At 40.2% G+C, this 16,462-nt stretch overlaps 1 protein-coding gene across 2 annotated transcripts in view; it reads left to right on the top strand.

Moving 5' to 3' along the window:
- The first annotated feature begins 1,537 nt into the window (after positions 1 to 1,537).
- The window catches only part of LOC117722540 (sulfotransferase 1C1), a 35,422-nt gene continuing 20,497 nt past the window's right edge, over positions 1,538 to 16,462 (top strand). The window contains exons 1-2 of one of the 2 annotated variants that reach the window (XM_076915406.1): positions 1,540 to 1,675; positions 12,181 to 12,318. The gene's annotated coding sequence lies outside the window, so the exon portion shown is untranslated. Of the gene's footprint in view, positions 1,676 to 12,180; positions 12,319 to 16,462 lie in introns of both variants that reach the window. The other variant, XM_034521750.2, reaches the window with a different exon arrangement.

The raw sequence follows: 16,462 nt of genomic DNA, 5'->3' as shown, positions 1-16,462 counted from the left end.
TAACATGGACATGGTTAAGCAATTGTCTCTGTGGTAGAATGAAGAACCCTTTAAGTATATGTCCAAATGTTAAACAACTGTATCTTGAAGTAGCTTGATTCCAATCTGCCTGAGGAATTGCCACACTGATTTCTATAGTGGCTATACAAGTTTGCATTCCAGCCAGCAATAAAATAATGTTCAACTTACTCTACATCCTCATAAAACTGAACTGTCCCTTGTTTTATTGATCTCAGCCATTGTGATGGGTATAAGGTGAGATCTCAAAGTCCTTTGGATTTCCATGTCTCTGATGCCTAAGAATGTTGAACATGTCATTAAGTGTTTCTCAGACATTTGAGTTTCCTCCATTAAGCGTTCACTGTTTACATTGCATTTTAAAGGGGATTATATGGTTTTCGTATCTAGTTTCTTGAGTTCTCTTTATATTTTGTATATTAGTCTTCAGTTAGCTATGGTGTGGGTAAAATTCTTTTCCCATTCAGTAGGTTGCTCCTTTGTTCAAATAATGGTGTCCTTTTCCTTACAGATGTTTTCAGTTTCTTGAAGTCCCATTTATTAATTGTTGATCTTAGTACCTGTGCTATTGGTATTCTGTTCAGAAAGTCTTTTCCCATGTCAATGACCTCAAGGCTATTCGTCCACTAACTCTTCTATCAGGTATAGTGTACCTACTTTTATTTTGAAGTCTGTTATCCATTGGAGTCAGTGTTTAGTGAAGGATCCACTATAAAGTGTTTCCCTTCAATAATAGGCTCAGTCACATGATGGGGATAAACAATTCTCCAGGAATTCATCCTCCATTAGCCATATGAAGATGTCCTCCTGTGAAAGACTCAGAAAGAGAAGATGACTTCAGAGAAAATAGGTCACAATGCCAAGTCCTAGTAGAAGGAAGTGTATACTGAGTCACAAGGAGCATGCAGGGAAGAAACCTGAGTATTTTGTGATGTTTGCTCCTCTGGATTCTTTACAGGTACAAAATATAATCTTTACATCCTCAACTGTTGAAAATATTATCACTGTTTTATGGAAGGGTAAGCTGAGCTTAGAGATTAAAATGCTCACTTAAGGACACATGTCACTAGAATCTAAGCAGGCTCCTTAGTTTGTCTTGTGGCCCAGCATAAGGAACTTGCCAGCCATGGAGAATTGCTGAAACACTGAGAAACTGATATTGCACTGAGAGGTACACAAAGGAGGTGAGGATCCAAAGAAGTTATTACAGTATACCCTGCCTATTCTTCTTGCTAAAAGCACACCACACTGGCCACTTAGTGATCCTCAAGTGGGTTAAAGACTGTCCAGCTGGGCTCTTTCCAACCTACGCAGATAGTAAACTGAAATCAAGAATTGACCCAGGTTTTTGTTTGGTTTTTTTTTTTTTTTTTTGTGGATTTGATTGAATCATCTGGGAGGAAGAAACTTTCTTGCATCATCTTGGCCCAAAGAAAGTCTGTGTATGCATTTTAATGATTAATGCTTATGTGGGTGGCCTCAGCCCTATGTTGTCGGGGACATGATTGGCCAGGAGATTCTGTGTTATACAAGAAAGGTACCTTATATAACACAAACCAGGCAGAGATGGACGTTAAGCAGATTTTCTTCATGGCTTCTGCTTTAATTCCTGCCTCCAGGTTCCTGCCTTGACTTCTCTTCATAATCAGCTAAAACTGTAAGCAAAAAAAATTACAAACAAACAAAAAACCCCACCCCTGCCCAGGTTGCTTTTGATCTTTCTACTACATCCCAGAACTAGCAAAGTAATAAGAACACAAAGAAAAGTATTTACTTTCTTCAAATCTAATCTTAGGAAAGTGTGTGTGTGTGTGTGTGTGTGTGTGTGTGTGTGTGTGTGTGTGTGTATGTATGTGTGTGAGTGTTTGTGGGGGGGAGGTGGGTGTGTATAGGTGTAGGGATGAGGGTAGGTGTGTCTTTGTAGGTCTGTGTCTGAATATGTATATATGTATTCTTTTTCTTTCTATCTTTCATAAAGAATGGTAAACTGAGTTCTTGCCCCATGGAAAGAGTATGGGATTTTGGACCCTCAATGTCTCATGCCTTTTCACAGGAGAATCACTTCTTGGCTTTATTCTAGAATTAAGTGAACTTGCATAAATCCAGTGGAGGAGGGAATGGGTGGGCTCTCCTGTGTGACATTTGGAGAATGTATTTGTAAACTTTCCATATCTGTAATATAATTCCTATGAACAACAACTTAGAAAGACTAAGTATTTGTTTGGGCTCATAGTGTTGAAGGCTGTAGCCTATGATCCTTATAACCTTATGATGTCTTTGTCTATGCTGGGGTCAAATACCATGAGGTAGAATGTATAGATTTCTTCATGACAACCGGAAAACAAAGGGACAAAGCCACCGGGGTTCTAACATACTCTTCAAGGCCATGTCTCCAATGACATAATTTCCTTCCCTTACACTCTACCTCTGAAAAGTTCTCATCAGCTCCCTCTAGAGCTTCTGCTAAGGAGCAAGTCCTGAACAACAGTGAACCCTTGGAAAATTTTGAAATCCAAAACTCAGGACCCACAGAAATCTCCAAATGTTCACATCCTTCCCAGAATACAAAATTACTCAGTTTAGTCCAAAAGTTCATTGAGCCTCCGGGCATAGTCGCTCAACCATCCTGGGTGTTATCAAAAGTTATCCTAAATCTCAAATGCCAACACAGTGGCACAAATGCAACATGACCCATAATATAAGGGTCTCAAGTACTTGGCAACATCACTGAGTAACTGACTAAGCATGCTTTTCCAAGCAGCCTTACTGTGTGCAATACTAAATGTTTCTATTCTCAAGGTCAATAAGTACAAGTAATTAGCACAAAGCTCACTTTTAAAAATAGTTAGGTTAGTTTTTTTTATAACTAAACTAAAAAAAACAAAATAGTAATATAAGAATAAAAAGATAAACTTTTGGTGCTACTATGCTATTCTGCCTCTAACATTGGAAAGTGTGAAGGTCTGAATGAGAATGGCCTCCAGAGGCTCACATATTTAATGATCAGTCATCAAGGAATGACACCATGTGAAAAGGAGAAGTATGTAAGTATTACCTTATTGTAGGACATACGTTTTTTGAGGTTTCAAAAACCCATGTCATGCCCAGGCTTTCTCTGTTGGCTTACAGATCAGGATATAGCTGTTAGCTAACTGTTAAGTATCATGGGTGCCTGCTGCCACTTAAGTTAATTAAATAATTTTATATATGTGTGTGTGTATCTGAGTTGCATTGTTCATTGTGTCTCTTCACAGCAATAGAACCATAACTAAGAAACAATTCTTCTAAATCCATTCTAATAAAATAGATACTCTAAAATCACCAATGCACAATCCTTTCTGAAACAAGGAAGGCCATATAAGGACTCACATACTTTTCTTCTCTTTCAGAAGTACCCAGTTTTATTACCAGCACACACAACTGGCAGTTCACAGACTCCATAACTCTAACTCTGAAGGCTTCTAACTCTTCCAGCTTTTGCACAAAATACAGGGCAGTAGAAATATATAGACATTGACACATGTGTGAACTTAAAATCTTGTTAGATACCATTAGGCAAATTCTTAATTCAGAAATTATGTTTATAACCAAAGAGTTTTTCACCAGTATTTTCCACTTTTGAAACATCCAATAAGTTCTTCATACTTATTACAAAGCAATTGAATTCTAGAAGCCGGTGAAATGTCAACTAGAGGCCCAAGTATCACTCCTGCACCATGCATTTTATTTATCAAGCACTAAGCACAGTAGAAGCTTAAAGGCCGATCCAACAGCTTGCAGAAAGAAAAATAAGGGACAAGCTATTCTATCCATACCCTATGCGTAGCTTCAGTGGCAAGCTTTTTTTCTAGCCAAGGCCTCAAATTATATATAATTCACGAGAATGCATACATAATGTGAGGGCAAATGCTGGTTAAATATAAAAACAGACACTGCAATATACAGGGAATGAATTTGGGTCCTGGCCTGTGCCTCCACAGGAGTCACAACTGAGTCCATGGTCCTACAGAAGCAACAATCTGTTACCACCAAAGGCCAGATGATGTCCCAGTTATAGGCTGAACCCTGGCGACATATTGATGTCTGAGAGCTATACAGAACTGGCCCCACCCCTCACCTGAGCATTGTGGGATAGCTGGCCCTGGAGGTATGAGAGCAGGAGAGCGGACATTGACCCTATTCAACTGCAGCACTCAGAAAATTGAGACTCATACATTTCAGGAGGTGCATGTGAGCCACACTGAGACTATGAACATTGGAGAGCTGGCCCCGACACTCGATCTCCCATGTAGTGACATGAACAAGGGAGAGATACCCTCCTCCCTCTTCACCTCTGAACACCTGCAACAGGAGTCAGATTGGTTCTTTGGGTCATAAGAACAGGAGTACTGACCCTGAACATCACCAGCTGCAGCACTCAGGAGAGCAGCCCCTGTACCTATCCTAGGCAGCAGGGTAGAAATGGCCCTGGTGGCAGGGACATGGGTGAGCTGAACCTGAGGGCATGAGTATGGGACTTGTCTACTGCGTGCTGGCATGGGGAAAGAAGACAGACAGAAGAGATACCCCTGCTCCTTGCTGCAGCACTTGGGAGAACTGACCTTGACCCTCACCTGAGCAGTACAATAGAGTTGGTCCTGGACATGGAGGCTGCAGGTGATCTAGCCCAAGAATTTAAGTGTGGGAAAGCCAATCCCCCCCCCCCATCTCTTGTTTGCTGTGTTGTGGTGTCAGCAAGGGAGTGATCCCTTCCCCAACCTTTTATAGCAAACAGAAGAGCTGGCCCTGGGTTCATGAGAGCAGAAGAGCTGGTCCTGCTCCTCACCTGCTGCAGCATTAAGAAGGGCAGGCCCTACAACTCACCTGGGCAGCACAGTAGAGCTGATCCTGATGGCAAAGGTGGTAAAAGTGAGGCAGCCCTGAGGGTGTGAGCATGAGAGAGCTGGCCATGCAATGTGTCTTCTGTGAAGCAGCCTGGGTGAACAAGAAATGCTTTCCCCCACCCTCACTCCTTTACATCTGTGAATGGCATGATGACTCTGGGGTCATGAGAGCAGGAAAACTGGTCATGTCCCTCACCAGCTGCAATACCCAGGAGAGTGGGCTGTGCACCTCTCCTGGGAAGGAAACTAAGGGTGGCCCTGGTTGTGCAAGTTGCTGTTATGCCAGCCTCGCCGATGTGAAAGTGGGAAAGCTGGTGGGCTGCACAGATCAAATACCTCTCAGACCCAGACCCAGGGTTTTGAATTGCCCACCTCAGCATTTATCCCATTGATGAACTGCTGGAGAGCAAGAAGAGACATGTCCTACAGATCCAAAACTACAGAATCTTCATGACACAGGGTAGCAACAGGGTATCTGAGAGGAGACCAAGTCTGGTGAATTTGTTAAGTAGCTGAAGGCACTTGCCATCCAGTCTAATGATCTGGGTTCAATCTCCAAGACTCCCCATAGTAGAAATAGAGAACTGACTCTCACAAATTATCTTCTGTCCTCCACAGACACACAGTAGTACACATAGTTCCACTCATATATACATATAAACATAAATTTATACATGCACGCATATATATATATATATATATATATATATATAATTTTGCTTATAAAAGAATCGGGGGGGGGGGTGAAACTTGAAAAGGATACCCAAGGTTGACGTCTGGCCTCAACATGTACACATATGGAGACACGTCTATATAAACACAAAGAGACACCCCACACCCTGCACAATATACACAAAAACATACAAAAAAGTAACAGTTCAAATCAGTGACAATATCAAAACTACAGAAGATACCCAAGGGTCTGTCTTAACCCTGTGATGGGTACCATAAAATGAGCAAATATGTGACAGAGAGATGGGAAAGACAAGAATATGTGGTGGAGAGATGGGAAAGTGAAGCTGAGTGGTCCGTGCACTGTGGAGAGCAGTGGAACTGGAGATATGACTGTGGTGAGGAACAGGCTGACATGGGGAGCCTTTGCAAGTACTTGAAGCCATGGCGACAAATGTGGTTAAGAACCACCAAGAAATGTAGTTTTTAAAGGCCTGAGTGAAGTTCAGCTGTTTTAATGTAAGCAGTTTCTCCTTTGAATGTCTTCCTGGAAAAATGGAATTAATGTCCACTGGCCACATTTTCCACAGGGTATCTTCTCAATAACCAAAGGGTAAGTCTGGCTTCTGACTCTGGAGTTTCAGCACAAATCCTCACAGAAGATGGTTGTGTAGGGATTTCTTCTACAAATTTACCCCTACCATCTAAAAACAAGCTTCTCTCCTCAAAACAGCCAGGACACATGCAGACAAATCTCCCAGGAGTGTTGTAGCAGTTTTCATTTTGCCATTTTGCTTCTTATGTGATTTTTCTGCTAGTGAGCATTCATCCATCACTCTACACCATCCACAATTCTTAGAGTAGCTAGAGATACACATTTTACAATGAGGCAGGCTTGTTCCTGTGCACAGGAAGAATCACACTCTTCATCTCTATATGACCCATGTACATTCTTACATTACTTTACATCACTTCACAGAGGCATCTCTGACACATATTCTTCCACATCCACTTGTATTCATCCCTCTGTACAGACTAGACCAGTCATTCACTCTGGCTGCTAGCTGCATATTACAGAATAAACAGGACTGTATCAGTCTCTTGGGAGTGATTAAATAAAAACTAATATTGTGAAGCTTAAACAGGAGGGATTTTTGTCTTATGGACCTAAGAGCTAGAATTTCAAGATCAAGATGTGCACTTAGCTCCTTAACTTTTCTTAGCTGGTAAATGCCTTGTTCATATCTACCTGTTGTATTGGACTAGTACTCTCTCTAAAGAGGTACTTCATAATCCATATGTTACAACCCCCCCAAAAAAACATTAAAAACAGATATTTACATTATGATTTATAAAAATAGCAAAATTATAGTTATGAAATAACAACAAGAATAATTCTATGGTTGGAGTCACAACATAATGAACCGTATTAAAGGGTCATTGCATTAGGAAGGTTGAGAACCACTGTCCTAAAGATATTGATTCAACATAATGGCCTGATAAAGGCCATGTTTGCAAACACAATGATGTTCTGAGGTACAAGATGTTGGGATCTGAACATTTAAAGTCATGACCCTAAGGAGCAAATTTCATAACAAAATTGCATCTGACTTGGGATGATTAGGGCCAAAGAAAATGGCTTCTTACTAAGACCACACCTCGACCTGAGCTTCCTCTTCATCTTGGAAAAAAGTGTCATGTCTGAGTTTATCAGTTCTTTTTCCTGCTCAATCTGCCAGTTGAGGTTGAGTACTGAGAGTAAAACACCTTCCCACTACTCTCTCTATTCCCCCCACCGTCCCAGGAGTCAATACCCATTTTTCTGCTTGATCTATAGATGGTACATCCTGTCTTGGAGCCCTACCTATAGAGCTACTTAGAAAAGCCTGTGTCTCCAACATGAGTGTACAATTGGCTGAAACCAATGGGTTGCCATTTAGCTGTAGATTGTTGTTTCAAAGTGCTTTTGCTGAGCTAACCACCTTGAGATAACTCTATCCCACTCACACTCCTAGACCCCATGGAGCTATTCTCTCAGCTCTGCTCTGTGATGCTCATTCCAAACCACCACAGATAGCAGGCAATGCACAGGCAAGATTCACCTCCTCATGTCAGAACCTTCAGTTTCACAGAAAATTCTATTGAGGTATTGAAGACAGAGCATCAGAATTGCTGGGTATTTGGCTACAAACTCAAAAATGTTTACTATTGCTCTTGACTAATATTTATTATTTGTTTGCTTCCTTACACACACTTACAATTACAGTCATGCTGCTTTCTGAGAAGTTCTTTTTACTCATTTGCATTTTTCTCTTTTCACTTGGATGGGAAGAAGGAAATTGGTGAGAGATTATACATAGCTTTCTTCCTTATGCCCATTTATCACAAGCTCTGATCCTGTTCTACCTCATTATGAGCTGGTAAACAATTCCTTAATCCTCTTGTGGCTGCACACGAGACAGCTTATCATCACACTTGGAAGAAATCCTATTAGTCCCCAAACAACAGAGACCCAGAGTCTGGCTTACTTTGGAAACATTTCCCATCCTGAGAGAAGCAAGTAATCCCTGCAGGTGTCCAAGAAGTAAGACAATCCACCTCAACAGGTGTTTCCACTGAAAAGAAGTCAACGGGCAAGACAGATGTGATCTGAGATTTATTCTTGTTGATGGACAATACCAATCTGTAATAATGTTAAATAATATTAGTCATTGCACATGTTCCCATAGTCCTTGCCAAAATATTAAACACAGAGCACATCTATGTAGCAAATGCCTTCTGAGCACTGATAATTAAGAAAATGCTACTAAGCAATTATTTGACTACAAAAGAGTTTCTGAGCTGATCTCATCACTGCATTTCTGCCCCTTATAAATGACTCTCTTGAAGCACTCAATATACTCCTCATTCAGTAGAAAGCAAAGCACTGATTTCAAGCATAGAATCTAAAGTTTTCAATGAAAGCCTTTTGATTTAGAATAAAACCCAAATTATCTCCAAATTTCCCAGACTTGCCCATCTAAGCTCATCCTGTGCCTTATGACTTCCCACATTCAGGTTTCCTGTGAACCCAGCTTAAGCTCCAGCCCTGAGGTTTAGACTCTACTGCTCCTTCTGCCTGCATACCCTTTGCCACAGCATTCACCATCATGGCACCTCAAGTCTCAGAGAGTTTCTCTGACTTCTTAACCATCAACCCAGCATTCCCATTACTCACCAACTTTCCCTATTTTCTTTGAACAGCATAGCACCTACTACAACCTTATATATTGTTACCTGTGTCTTTGCATTGGAGAAGCTTCTCATCATAACGCCAATGCTCATACCATGGCTAGCACATAGAAAGTACTCATTCATCATTACATACATTGATATATGGAAGTCATATGGATAGAAAGCTGTTATGAAGATCTCATGTCTATGGCATTTGTCTAAAACTGAATTGCCCTATAGTTTTGTACTATGAATAATTACCATCTGTAGGCATAATTTTTTTTTAGGCATAATTTTTTACAGCCTATTTTAGTAAGGGCTCAATCTCCCCTCTTGCCTACCTAACCCACTGGAGTTAGTGTAAGAGAAAAAGTTATTAGGATATGAGAGAAGTGGACCTGTGTAAAAATAGTTTTTTGGGGACAAGCTCAATCTTCTTTGTCAGAGTTCAGTCTCGTAGCAAACACCAAATACAAATCAGCAGCTGCAGTCCAGTCCTCTCACCAGGTAGACACCACATGCAAACTGACAACTGTAGTTCAATCCTGAAGAAACCTTAAGACTCACCAACTGGCCTGAGGCCACTGAAGCAGCAAGAAGCCTCAGGAACTTTGGCTAGTTTCAATGGCAGTGTTACCACAAGTGGAGTTCAACAATGCTATGTAAAGCAAACCAATACATGTGTGTCATTAGCAACGAATAACAAGGCAGAAAAAAATCAAACCAATGCTCCAGTTCCCACTATCTGTGGGGTCATGTTGATACTCCTTCACACATGTTCTTCTTTACATGTCTCTTATAGCAAAACATGCTTTCACCTGTGTCTGCTTCAAGACAACATTCTTTATGTGTCTGCCTTAGCAAAACATACTCTCATCTGTGTGCCCCAGCAAAATATCATTTGACATAACTGATATTCCAAAGAAACTAGAAGTTTCTACTTCAGCCATTATCTCTACTTCAAAGACCTCACATGCTACTTACTTATTTCAAATGTGTCCAGATGAGAATGGGACTTTAGCCTACTCTGGGCTTTTCCTTTTCAGAATTCATTAACAGTGTCAATGAACATCCAGAACAGTCTGAAGAAATGGCCAATAAAAAGAAAGTGTAGCATTTTTTGCAACTCTCCCCTCAGGATAAATACAATCTTGGAGTTAGTTGAGATCAGACACACGTATTCAGAGTCTTGATGATATAAACAAATATTTTAGAAGATATTTATTTGACTTTTAAAATGTTTGAATATCACTTAGTAGGTTCCTAAGATTATTAGTTTAGCATGTAAAATTGTGAAATGTGGCTCATTTAAATAACTATTTTACCTAGTCTAATTTTGTTTTACCCAATGTGTCAAGGATATCAATTTTATATATATTCAACATAAAATATAGAGATATTTAGATCTGTAATAATATTACAGAGACAACAAGAGTGGCTAAGAAACTTTGGGCCTCAAATGTTTGATTTCTGACTCTGAGCCAGCTGCCCAACTCCAAGTGGAGTTTTGAAGTTTTCATGCCCTTACTTAAAAATTTTCTTACTTTAAAAATTAAGACACATAGTAGGCAGACTTTGGCACAAAGTTTTAAATTATAGTAAGATGATAAAGTACCCAGAAATTTGGCTCAGTGTAGATCAAGCTTTAGTATTATGGGGTTATCATTTAGCTTATATAGTAGTTTGAATGTGCTTGGCCCAGGGTGTGGCATTATTAGGAGGTGTGACCTTGTTGAAATGGGTGTGGCCTTGATGGAAGAAGTATGGTACTCTGGGGATGGGTGTTGGGACCCTCCTCCTAGTCACCTGGGATTACTCTAGTTTTCTTCAGAACAAGAGATAGACCTCTCAGCCCCTCCAGTGCCATGCCTGCCTGGATGCTGCCATGCTTCTCACCATAATGATATAATGTACTGAACCTCTGAACCTGTAAGCAAGTCCCAATTAAATGTCCTTAATAAGAGTTGCCTTGGTCATGTTGTCTCTTCACAGCAATGAAACCCTAAGACAGCTTGTTTCATTGGACAAGTCTTTGAATTGTAATTACAATAAAAATCAGTAAGACCAACATGGAAAAATCTAATTTTTAAAGTTTTTAAGTGATTTAAATTGAAAATGGAACATCAATGTAGTACTAATATAAATGTAGGTGTAGCCTACATCATGTAAATAAAAACAGTGGGTTTAGAGAATGAGCTACACAGGACCTCCAATGGTATTATCTGCAATAATCTATAAGCAACTACACCTGAGGAAGGACTTCCAAGGTGTGTCTGTGCATATCTCACTAAAATGACAGCACATTATTCCATCCTCATAATTTTAAGCATATCATATTTCTTGAAGTTACAAATCTTCGAGGAATGTCTCTACCCAAGTGATTGACAGGTTCTTTAAATTAATTCTTTCAAAGGGGAAGAGTGGTATTCTACAATTTTATAATTTTTTCAAACACAATTCTCACTCCCACCCAAAATAAGTAATAGTTTATTTTCTAGTAAAATAAGAGGGGTCCTGGAATACAGGTTCAGGCTATCTTGAGTTACATGTTCCAATGAAGTACAGTTTAATAAAAGTTTTATGTGACAAAAAAAAAACAAAGTTGTAAATCAATGTACTTTTCAAAAATGTCAATGGAAACTTTAATTAGATGCTACACAAAGGGAGGGATCCTCTGCTGTCTGATGGAATTCTTAACAATTTGGTTCATGGAAGTTACGTGTTTTGTTACATTAATTAATTAATTAATACATCTCAAAGGGTTTTAATTCTTACTCACTGGATATAAGGTATAACACATAGGTGGGTAAGGGGCCCAATAACCAGCAACATTCCAACCTCACCATCATCACTGAAGTCCTAAGCAGTTAATTAGCCTTGCAAAGATTTAGTAGGTGTGGCTTCTAAGTGTCATGACACAAGACAACTCAGATACAAAACTTTTGATTAAAAAAATATCATGTAATAGTACAGAGCCCTGCTATCTCTGCATGCCTTCCTTTCATTCAGTATTTCAAATTTGTGGAGGATGCTTCCCTGCTTCTTTCATATAGTATTTCAAATCCTAAGAGGACCATTGTGATATTTTCCCTTCTTACAGTTTGTGTTTTACCAGGACAAGAAGGTAGAGCCCATAGCTAATGAGTTCATTGTCCAGGGCCTCCCTGCCTGCTAATATCTGACTCACTGCCTAACAAAGGAACAGAACTCTGGCTTCAAGGTCATGCAGAACTCTCCAGTATTCATATAAAGGCAGGCATATCCTTGTTTCTTTCTTTACCTCTGCATTGCTAGGCAAAACTGGTGCCAGTGTAGCCTGATCTATGGCCCGCCCTAAGCAGGCGCCTATATTTAGGGAAGGAGAGAACAGGATTAATGTAGAAACTGCCCACAGGCTTCCTCTGCAGGTGGCATGCATCTGGCAGAATTCAAGCGCTATCCTGGAAGAACACTTTAAAGACAGTGAAGTCACCAACTGTCAACAAGCAGGGAGCAAAGGTCAAGGCATAGAGAAGCCCTCACCTGGAATCCTGTGAGTATTACTTTCTTCCTGGGTTACCCTTGAGGACAGACAGCAAGGTCAGGAAGAGGGGAAGGTGTGGTCACTGTTTCTAGCAGAGAAAGGAGTACTACATTTCCAATGATGAAGGAGAAAAGTGTTGTTTTGCCTCTAGCCCCATATTTCTCAAGTTCTGGGTTCCATTGTTCTTATTGTTAAATTTAAGAGCAAGGCTTAGCTGAAGGATTTGCAGAAATCCCCCTGATCAAAAACTGTCAAGTACTTTCTTTCCTGAAGGAAGACACCAAGGTTAAATGAATCTGCCATAAAGCAAGGCCAAGATCTCCTCAGTGGATGATACTGGTACAAGTTCTGTCCACATTCTGTCTGAGGGGCTACCATGTGCTAGCTGTTTGAAAGGAACCAAAGTGTGGTCTGATGTGAGAAGCCCAGGCAGGCTGACTGTAAAGTCCAGGCTGAGCCACTGTGCTTCCTTCTCCTGAAGAAAGGGTAGCTTCCTTTTTGCTCTTCTCAGGAGGAACTCAGGCCTTTGCATCTGGCTGCCTGGGTTCACAGGAGAGTTGTCACAGTTCTTTCCCAAGGATGGTATGAGTACAGGTACTAGGGACCTCTCAGGATGCTGAATACGTGAAAGGTTATGCCTTTCCAAGAAGACAAGAGAAACTGAAAGGGTATCTTCCAGAAGTATCCAGTCCTCAGACTCCCTAAGGGCATCCTCCTTCAAGTCAGAGACAGGTTGATCTACTGAAAGCACCCTTACATATCCACGGAGAAAAGACTTAATTGCCTGACACAACTGAGTTCATGAGTCTTCCTGTGATCTCCTGGCAGCCTTGGAGCTGAATACTGCCCATTCCTTGGATTTGATGATGAAAGTGAAGAGAACAGTCCCTGATCTCCTTGAAATTACCCCACTGAGCCACTGCAAAGAGGCCTTTTGGGTTTTCACCCTGGCATGGGGCCACACAGAAGTTCTACAATGACACAGTAAACAGATAAAGATGCAGGAACATCTATGACCTGATGGGAAGCATTCACAGACCCACAAGATGACTTGGACCCAGCCCTCTGCAAAAGCAATCAGTGTGGCTCTAGCTCCAGGGTGGATCTGGGGATCCTGTAACTCCCAAAGTAGTCAAGGATGAAACCCTCACACTACAAGAGCACAAGGAAGCTGGCTCTGTATCAGTGTTTTTTTCCCCACGAAGAAGTCACAGGCCAGGCTATGTCATAGTAATTGATGCAAGCTAAGCAGGAGAAGCAGAAAGCAAGCTATTACTCAAGGCAGAAAAAGATGCCTCTAAAGGACATGGGTGGATATCTGAGGTGAGGCACTTAATAGCCATAGCAGGAAACAGGCCTCCATTATATGGTGTCATTGCACTAGCATTACCAAGCTTTCTAGACATAGTTCTAGCAGCGAAAAGTCAGAAACAAGTTTAAACATAGAATTCAATTCATGTTTTCTTAAGTATTGCTGTTTTTCTATGTCATTATTTTTTTCTAAACTGAATGTGCTCACGTTCACTATCAGTTTAAGAGTTTATTTCTCCAAGAAAATGTGACTTGTTTTCTGTCTTAGTATAAGAGCTTGAAAAGAAAACTAAAAACCTTAACACATATATCTTTGCCCATTTACTAAACACAGGGTTTTTACTTAAGCTACAAATAAGGGATTAGGGAACTTCCAGTCCAGAAAACAAAGCAGAACTTGAAAAGTTCTCCCACAACAAACTCTAGGAAACAGTATATGTGTAGCAAACATCCTGTTAACCCAGAACTGGGTATGAAGGCAAAGGACATTTCAGGGGGACTCAGCTAAGAGTATAGCATTACTCTATGGAGACATGCTAAAATGCCAACTGTGGCTACATTTGCAATATTTTAAAATTATAATATAATTACATTATTTCCCCTTCTCTTTCCTCCCTACAATCCCTCCCATGGCCTATTTTACTTTAGTTGTTGTTTTACACACACACACTCCTAAATGCATAAAAACAATCAGTCCAGTTACTTGTATGATTTTACTTGTGTGTGTGCTTTCATGTTGACCACTAGTATTGAAAATTCCACTTGGGAATGGGAGGAGGTCTTTTCCCTAGGGAAGACAATTTCTCATACTCTTAGTTTTCTTTACCACAGGGTTTTAATACCATGAATGTCAGCACAGAAAATCCTTGCAGCATTGGGAACTGGAAATAAATGCCCAGGTTTAACTGTGAATTCTTCAAAAGACTCTAAAGAAAAGTGGTACCCTGGGAGTTGAAGAGATGGCTCTGTGGTTAAGAGCTTCACAACCATTTGTAACTCCAGCCCAAGAGCATTCAATACCCTATTCTGGCCTCCTCAGTCACTGAGCAAGCACATGTTGTATGGACATGCATATACTTATACCATTAAATAATTTTAGGTGGTCTTCTATGAGCAAAATCAGAGACCCAGATGTAAATGAACAACTGTCTTCTCATTTCTTGTAGGCAGGGATCAGTGCAACAGAGCAAGCCATGCAGCTCATCTGTCTCAGTAATCTCAAAGATAGCAGTCAACATAAAAGCAAACTTCAAGTTAGCAAAATCCTGAATCTGCATCTCATGTCCTGAGCTCCCCTGGAAACATAAGCCCTCAACAAAGTTGCAGTAGTAGCTCCTATAGAAATGAACTTACTACCTTAAACCCTACTCATTGGGGAAAGGAAATGTATTAGAGTCCTAAGATTTCCTAACAGAGCCCAAGTAGTGGTAAATGCATATAATCTCAAGATTTTAGGAAGCTAAGTCCTAAGACATAAAACAGAGGGATTGCATGTTTGAGGCTAGCAGGCTACTCAATGAATCCAGGCCAGCCTATTTATATGACTTGACGCTGTCTCAAAACAAAACAAAATACCCCTAGGACTTCAGATAATAAGATAAGGGTATGGCATATATATCCATTGATACTTAGATCTAAAAATATAGAATTATCTTAACCCCAAAATATTGTTAAGTATATGTAAGAACAGATATCCTGAGGTAGCCATTGATAGAGAAATATGTCTTTCAGTGGTATAAAATACTTCTTAAAACATCTCCAATGATGCTTTGTGGAACTAGCCAAACTCGTAGGAAAATCAAGATAGATATAAAAGAAATAAGAGAAGAGACTTTTGGGATAGTTATAGTCTCTACTAGAGATAAGGCCTGAGACAGAGCCTGTTTCCACAGAAAGTAGGGAGTATAATAAGAGCAAACACAGCATCACCTTGTCGAAGAGGCATACATAACACAGAGACCCCTGTGATGGTATGGGCATGGCAAAGGAAGAGAAAAATTATTCCCACAAATTTGAAATGACAAGCTGCCTGTCACATATATATGCAACTCATATTCCTATTCTGTAATCAGTGGGATGTGCAAGCTTTATTAATTTGATTTCTTTCTCCATTAATTTGGATAAAGGTTCACCAATCTTTTCAAATAATGAACTCTCCATTTCATTGATTCTTTGTATTGTTGTTTTGGTTTGTTCTATTTCATCAATTTCAGCACTGATTTTTTTTTTATATAACGATATTTTTATATCGTTTTGTTGACTAACCAGCACCTCTGTCATCTATCCTAACTAAAACATTTCGTTCTGAACCTGGCTTTAGGATGAATGTCAGCTGACGACCATCCACTCAAATCTTTTCTCTTAAGGTCAATAGCTATATGTTTTCAACCCCGTCAGAAATCCAGAATGACTGAGTTAACTATAATTGTGGGAAGCACAAAGCACAGCTTCTAAAACTTAGCCAATTTATAGAGACCTCTGAACACCTGGACACTCGCTCTACTTCAAAACATTGGAGCATCTGTTCTTCTGCCTTCTGGCCCAGGATCATCTGACAGACCTTAGTGCTGCAGAATTATTAAGGGCTGATTACTCTGTCTAGGCAGATATAATCAGTCGACTGTTCTGCAAGTGTGTCCTTTTCTGGACAGTAATTTGTCTGTAGATGGGAAGAGGCAATTCTTGCCTAGTGGCTGTCTCACCACAACTGGAGTAACTGCAAAGATGCTCAATTTCTTCTTAGAATTCAATATAGGAAGCTGTCAGGAGCAGACAGGTCTCTAATCAAAATGAACATTAATACAGAAATGTTTGTCACGTCAATTCTGTGGATTTCTGATGT

Source organism: Arvicanthis niloticus, chromosome 17 (genome assembly GCF_011762505.2).
Source record: "Arvicanthis niloticus isolate mArvNil1 chromosome 17, mArvNil1.pat.X, whole genome shotgun sequence".
Lineage (NCBI taxonomy): Eukaryota > Metazoa > Chordata > Mammalia > Rodentia > Muridae > Arvicanthis > Arvicanthis niloticus.
Note: the sequence above shows the minus strand (reverse complement) of the source record. Positions and strands in the feature narration are given on the sequence as shown.